General features: G+C 44.8%; 1 protein-coding gene across 2 annotated transcripts in view; it reads right to left on the bottom strand.

The window, feature by feature from the left end:
- Positions 1-7,323, bottom strand: part of LOC141157337 (ankyrin repeat domain-containing protein 54-like) — a 174,399-nt gene that overhangs the window by 29,115 nt on the left and 137,961 nt on the right. The window lies entirely within an intron of this gene.

Raw genomic sequence — 7,323 nt, 5'->3', positions numbered from 1 at the left:
GAAATAATTTATATCCGTAAGTGCTGTGAATGTCGCATGGCTCATATTTCTCTATCGCTTCATTGGGGGACACAGGACCATGGGTGTATGCTGCTGTCGCTAGGAGGTTGACACTATGGAAAAAAAGGAAAATGGCTCCTCCTCCGCAGTATACACCCGCCTACAGGCACCAAGCTCACTGTGAGCTGTGAATGTCGCATGGCTCATATTTTCTCTATTGCAAGATCGGAGGTGCAAGGTAGGGAGAGGGGCCCAGAATCGTCCCGCGCGTCACCCAAACTCAGAACGGCGCACAAAATATCTCGCTTCCTCAACGTTCCCATGTATAAACAATGGGCTGTTTAACCAAGGTTCCCATATTTTATCAGTTTTCTTCTTTGCCTTGAGTGTGTGCGCCAGAGCCCTTTCATATTGACAGTTCGTGTTTAGTCTGGTCACTATCTCCCCCACCGTAGGGATGCCCATTCCTTTCCATTTAGCCGCGATAGCTGATCTAACTGCGATCAGAATATGTGACAAAATTCCTCTAATTTCCCAGGGGACATCCATTAATCCTATATGAAGTATTCCCATACTAGGTGTTATCTCCAGGTGAGTCCCCAGTACATCCCATATCAAATTATCCAATGCCCCCCATAGTGATTGAAGTTTTGGACAAAACCACCACATGTGGCCCAACGAGCCTTCCCCATTGCATCCTCTCCAACATAAAGATGATGATTCAGACCCGAAGTGTACCATCTGTGCCGGGTAGTAGTACCATCTCAGTCTTTTTAAGCTGCTCTAGGTGGTTTAAACACGACGAAACTCGCTGGACTTAATCCAAACCATCCCGTCAGTCCTGAGGGTCCGTCGAAATTCTTAGATCCCGTTCCCAACGAGTCATATACGTCAGTTTATCGTCCAGATCTGGGTTGTTTAGAGCCCTATAAAGTATAGAAACCCCCTTAGAACCGGTCTTAGAGTGGAGAAAATAACCCATAGCTCTTTTATCCTTAGGTAGAATAAAAAAGGGGGATGTCTGTGTAGAGTGAAGTAAATGCCTTATTTGCAAATACTGGTAAAACAAGGGCCGTAGGTCCGGGAAACTCATAACTAGTTTATCAAAAGGAATTATTACATTGTCCTCGAACTGGTCTGCTAGCGATTGAACTCCAGCTGTCACCCAATGTTGAAGGTTAATATATAGAATATGATATTCTAGAGCTCGTAAAGAGATCTCAGTCCTGGGGAGTAACAGCAGTTTGGATGCCAAATTCCTCCAACAATGCATAGTAGCCTCCGATGTTGGTAACACGGCGACCATAGTGCTTCGCTTCACTACTTCTGTCTCCAATATCAATCTGGTAGAATGGTTTCGGGCAAGTAAGTACTCTATTTGCAACCATTTGTGGCCACTGTCCATGTTCCACCAGTCCCTGATTCTCGTCAAGACCGCCGCTGTATAGTAGGCTATGAGATTGGGCATGCCCATCCCTCCCATGTCATATGGATAATACAAAAGTCTAAAAGACACCCTCGGTCTCCTATTGTCCCAAACGTAATTATTAGCCAGTTTTTGAAGGGTATTTATGATTTTAGAAGGGATTTTAATTGGGATACACCTAAAATAGTATAATATTTTTGGAAGGACCTTCATTTTAAAAATATTTATCCTGGCTATCCACGATGCAACAACGTTTTGTAATACCGCCAGCTCCTCCCGCACCGTATTTATCAGTCTAGTAAAATTTACTTCTACCAATTGTTTTGAAAGGGTTAAGGTGATACCCAAATACGTCATTCCTTCCTGCGCCCACTGAAAAGGGTATGCCCCTTCCAGTCTTTGCCTAAGTGACAACGGAACAAAAATCGGCAGGACAACCGTCTTAGCTACATTCAGTTTATAATACGAGATGTTTGTAAACGTTTTGAGATCGGACATAATGGCAGAGAAGGACCTGTCCAGATCAGTGCACGGGATAACCACATCGTCTGCATAAAGACCGATTTTGTGGGAGGACCCCCCCCACCGAGATGCCCGAAATCTCTGAGTTATTTCTAATCTTTTCAGCCAAGGGCTCCATACATAAAGCAAATATGACTGGAGATAAGGGGCAGCCCTGCCGTGTCCCATTTGTTATGGGGAAGGATTCAGAGAGGAAACCAGACGTCAAAACCTTAGCGGAGTGGAGTACAATGCGTTAATCGCAGACAGAATAGGTCCTTTTAGTCCAAATTTAAGCAAAACACTTTTAAGGTATCCCCAGTGCACCCTATCAAACGCTTTCTCAGCATCTAGCGACAGGAGTGCACTGGGAAAGCCGCTCAACTCTGCCACTCTCATCTGATCTGATCCAACATCCTCCTCGTACCATCTTTAGCTTCCCTACCAGCTACAAAACCAACTTGATCCGAGGATATCAGGGAAGGAACGACACGATTTAGTCTAACAGCCAAAGAGCTTGGTAAAGATCTTTACATCACTATTCAAAAGTGCTATTGGTCTAAAATTACCTGGAGAATCGGGGGTCTTTCCAGGCTAAGGCAATGTGACGATCGTAGCCTCCAAATTAGGTACTGCTACCTTTCCCGAGTCTCTCCAGGTATTATATAACCTGATAAGGTATGGGGTAAGAATTTTTTGGAAACCATGATAGTACTCATTAGCCATGCCGTCTGGGCCAGGGGTCTTGTGACATTTGGATGAATTAATAACATCTTTCAGTTCTACTTCTGTGAAGGGGGCATTCAATATTTGTAACTGTTCCCGGGAAACCTTCGGGAGTTTCAAATCACTCAAATATTGATCAATATCTGTTGAGGCTGTGGGGTATCAACATCATCTTTTAGGTTATATAAAGATTTATAGTATGCAGCAAAGACTGCAGCTATGTCCTTCGGACTTCTGGCTATCAACCCTTTCGAGTCCCGTAGATGATCAATTCAGGATTTTGCAGCCCTTTTCTTGACCCGCCTGACCAAAAAGGCTCCCGGCCTATCTCCCATGGCGTAGTGACTAAGTTGGAACTTGCGGAGGTTATATTCATATACTGCCAGCATATCAGAGCGCAGTTTAAATCTGAGCTGATATATGGCCTCAGTGGTAGCCGGGGAGGGGGAGGTTTTATTTAATATTTCTAGCTTTTTCAACTCAGTCAGGAGGTCATTCCTATGTTGCTCCCTCTTTCTTTTCAATTGTGACGCTTGTTGTAAGAAGACTTCCCGTATCACCGCTTTGTGCGCTGTCCATAAAGTCTCGTTGGAAACTGTGCCATTGTCGTTTAATTCAAAATAAGATGTCAATTCTGCTGTTGCTTTTGTCATTATAGAGTCATTCAATAATAAAGAGGTGTTTAGTCGCCAGTGTGGTGTTGGGTTGAATTGGTGCGCAAGATGTACACGTAGGTAGATCGGTGCGTGGTCAAACCACGTAATCGTTCCAACCTCCGCAGATATACATCTATTGAGAGCTCTATTGTCTAATAGGAGTAAGTCAATCCTACTATATGATCCATGTCGGAGAGAATGAAAAGTATAGTCCCTTTCACAGGCATGAGAGTATCTCCAAAAATCGTGCAGACCAAATTCATGGACCAACTTGCCCAATTCTCTCCGAGGGCGACCCGATCTAGATGAGCAGTCTAAAGTACCATCCATTGGCATGTTAAAATCCCCGCATACAATAACCTCCCCTTGTTTAAGTGTTGAAATGGTAGAGAGGAATTTTCGCACAAATGGGAGCTGGGCAGAATTTGGGGCGTATAGTGCTGAAATCGTATGAGGGGTCCCATTCAATGTACACACCAACACCAAGTATCTACCCATGGGGTCTGCACACATCTGAATGTTCTGGAAGGCCACCGAATTTTTTTACATAATACAGATTCCTGCTGTCTTAGTCTGGGCATTTGCAAAGAATACATGGGGGAATTGTGCCTGATGCAATCTATGATTATCAGCTGCCAATAAATGCGTCTCCTGCAGACACACAATGTCTGCCTTCGATTTCCTCACCTTCCTTCACAACATAGAGCGCTTGGCAGGTGAATTTAATCCTTTCACATTCAACGAGAGAAATTGTATACTCATAGTTACACATAAAGGAGGAAATTGTTATGAGCCGCATACAAAAATCCAATTTTTCTCTCCCCCCTCCCCCACCCCAACACCAACCACCCCACATCACCCCTCATGAGCCATTCACTGAAAAAAGCACATATGTTCTTAGAACGATCAGCAGTTACGTCAATAGGGGAAATATACCTCAAGTTAAATTGGAAAAAAAAAAAAAACAGTAAAAAGAAGGAAAAAACACAGCGGAAAAAAGTCCGCAGGAAAAAACAGAGAAAACTTCAGTCAAAAAAGTAAATTCTTCAGACATAAATCTGACCACGGGGTCCCGTGAGATTTTCAAATCTCGCTGTCACTCAGCAAGATTTCTCACAGTCCAGAGGATCACCAACTAGAAGGCTTCCGCCGAACAACAAGAACAAAGGGAAAAAAAAAGGTCAGCAATCCTCTAACAGCTCCATCTCAGCCAGGATAGCGTCCTCGCCTCTCTTTCAGGTCGATACCCATTTCTGCGCAATTTTCTTGCCCTTAGCAGGTTGTCTAGGAACATAGGCAATCTTCCAGGAAACCAATTTCTCTTCCCCTTGTTTAGGGGTAAAACACGCTACCACGCCACTGTCACGGAGTATTAGTAGTTTTACTGGGTTGAATCCCCATCTATACCGCATGCCGGCCTCTCTCAATGCCCTGCACACATGGGCAAATTCTCTTCTCTTTGCCAGGGTAGCCGCAGAAAGATATGGAAAGACCTGCAGATTTTTAAATTCCTCAGGCAGCCTGGGGGTTTTCCTTAATTGGTATAGGAACATGTCCTTCGTAGTGAAGAAATGAATGCGTGCCAAGGTATCTCTAGGCAGGGTAGGATCTACGTGTCTGGGCTTCGGTGTTCTGTGAATCCTGTCCACCATTAATTCATTAGGGGCAACCTCAGGTAATACAGCCACCAGGAAGCGTCGCATGAACTCAGAGAGATCCTTATCTGGCACTTCTTCAGGGATTCCACTAAGCCTCACATTGTTACGTCTGGATCTATCTTCTAAGTCATAAACTTTATCAGTGACTCGAGACATCTCTTCCCTGAGGGCCTCATTTTCATCTACCAAGGCATTGATCGTTCTGGCATATTCTTCCATCTTGTTTTCAATGTGGGAAGTGCGATCCCCTATGGAAGTAATCTCCCATTTTATCTCCTGCAACAATGCCTGCATATCTTCCCTCATGGAGGAGCGAATTGCAGCCAGAAATTCTTGCATATCTGCCCTTGTCATTGGTGCTGTGGGCTCATTATCCCTGCTGCTGTGTTTCACATTCTCTGCTTCCTCTTTCCCTGAGGAGTGTGAAGAAGTTGCAGGAGAGGCAGGTGCCATCTTACTCACTGTTCTTGTTGTTTGTCCCCTCTGGAAGAAAGCCTCCAATCTTGCCGGGGATCCTCTTTTTTGAGACCTTCCCCTGGTCATCATGGGCCCTGGGTGTTCTGCCGCCACTGGGTGTTAGGTAATAGGCTGTAGGACGATGCTGTGTGCTGCTTTTTGCTGGTTTTAATCCTGGCTGGCTGGAGCTATGCAGTTAAGCTGCTGCCACCTTGTCTTGCAGGCCACACCCCCTGGTAATCTAATCTTGACATCCCATCGACTCTGTTGCAAATATTTTAAGATTTTTATGTAGCAGTACTGAGCGTTTATTACTAGTGTTGAGCTATACCTTCCGATATCGAGAAATATCGGATCGGATTAGATCAGCCCGATACCCAAAAAATATCGGATATCGCCGATTCCGATACCGGAAACCAATGCAAGTCAATGGGACACAAATATCGGAATGAAAATAAACCCTTTCTTTCCTTGTAGGTTAATTCTACATGAAGGAAAACAACTAAGAATAATGTAGAATGTATTGGGGGAGGTGGAGGAGACATTAAAGGCATAGAGGTTTAGCCCAATCAAATGGAATAGCAGGAATTAATATTTTTTTTAAGACGTTCAGAGTTACAAAGATATTGACTATGTTAAGCTTTTTTATATTTTGTCAGATATTTATGTTTCATGACTTCCATGCTCTTCACCTTCTTTTTTACTTCTCCCACACTTTCTCCTTCATCATCCTCAGCAGCAGCATCTTTTTCATCAACTTCTTCTTCACCTTATTCATCTTCTTCTTCTTCACCTTCTTCCTATTATTCTTTCTTTTCACATTCTTCTTATTCAACTATTCTTCTTCTTCATATTCTACTTCTTCATCATATTCTTATTTGTGACCGGCATTGCTGTAATTGTTATCTATGAAAGTTTGAAGATTACACCTTCCGTTCTGCCTGTCACAAAAGATTTACAACAGGATTTGTCCGCGTTCAGTTTGGCCTGCAGCAGCAGGTCTATTCCAGGGGCACCATGAGGAGGAACAGACTCACCCCCATACACTGCTTAGTCTTCTTCTGCTTATAATTTAGATAATATCTTTTGCTCTGATTTTTAGTCTTATGCTTAATGTTCTGCTTTTTGTTCTGCAGCTTCTTGTTCTTCTGCATCTTGGTGGTTGTCTTCTTGTTCTTTGTCCTCTTGGTCATCTTCTTCAGGGTCATCTTCTTGGTCTTCTTTGGGGTGGTCTTCAGGGTCCTCGTCTTCTTCGGGGTGGTCTTCACGGTCGCCGTCTTCGGGGTCCTCATCTTCGGGGTGGTCTTCAGTGTCGTCGTCTTCAGGGTGGTCTTCAGGGTCGTCTTGGGGGTCCTCGTCTTCTTCGGGGTGGTCTTCAGGCTCCTCGTCTTCGGGGTCCTCGTCTTCTTCGGAGTGGTCTTCAGGGTCCTCGTCTTCGGGGTCCTCGTCTTCTTCAGAGGGGTCTTCAGGGTCGTCGTCTTCGGGGTCCTCGTCAGGGAGATCCAGAGTGATTACCAAAAACCATTTCAAAAAGCTTGAACTTGGAAATGTAGCAGAAGGTACAAGAAGGCTGAGGCACTGCCTGGAACCAGCTGACGGTACTGGAACCTGGATGGGTAGCAGAAGGTACAAGAGCCAATGGAACTACCGAGGACCAGCTGACAGTACTGGAACCCGGTTACTAAGCAGGATGTACCTGTGCCAGAAAGCACTACCAAGAACCAGCAGACGTTGGTGGAACTCGGATACCGAGAAGGAGGCACCTAAGCCAAAGGCACTGCCGAGAACCAGCTGATGGTACTGGAACTCGGATGGGTAGCGGAAAGTACCCATGAAAAAAAAAGTTGCAAGGCCGCGAGCCGGCCGGAGTTACCGAAACCCACTGTCCTACAGGGGGTGC

The sequence above is a fragment of the Phyllobates terribilis genome, unplaced genomic scaffold, assembly GCF_046119375.1.
Source record: "Phyllobates terribilis strain yellow unplaced genomic scaffold, ASM4611937v1 Scaffold_8__6_contigs__length_399053987, whole genome shotgun sequence".
Classification (NCBI taxonomy): Eukaryota; Metazoa; Chordata; class Amphibia; order Anura; family Dendrobatidae; genus Phyllobates; species Phyllobates terribilis.
The sequence above is the reverse complement of the archived record's forward strand: the minus strand, read 5'-3'. Positions and strand labels throughout refer to the sequence as shown.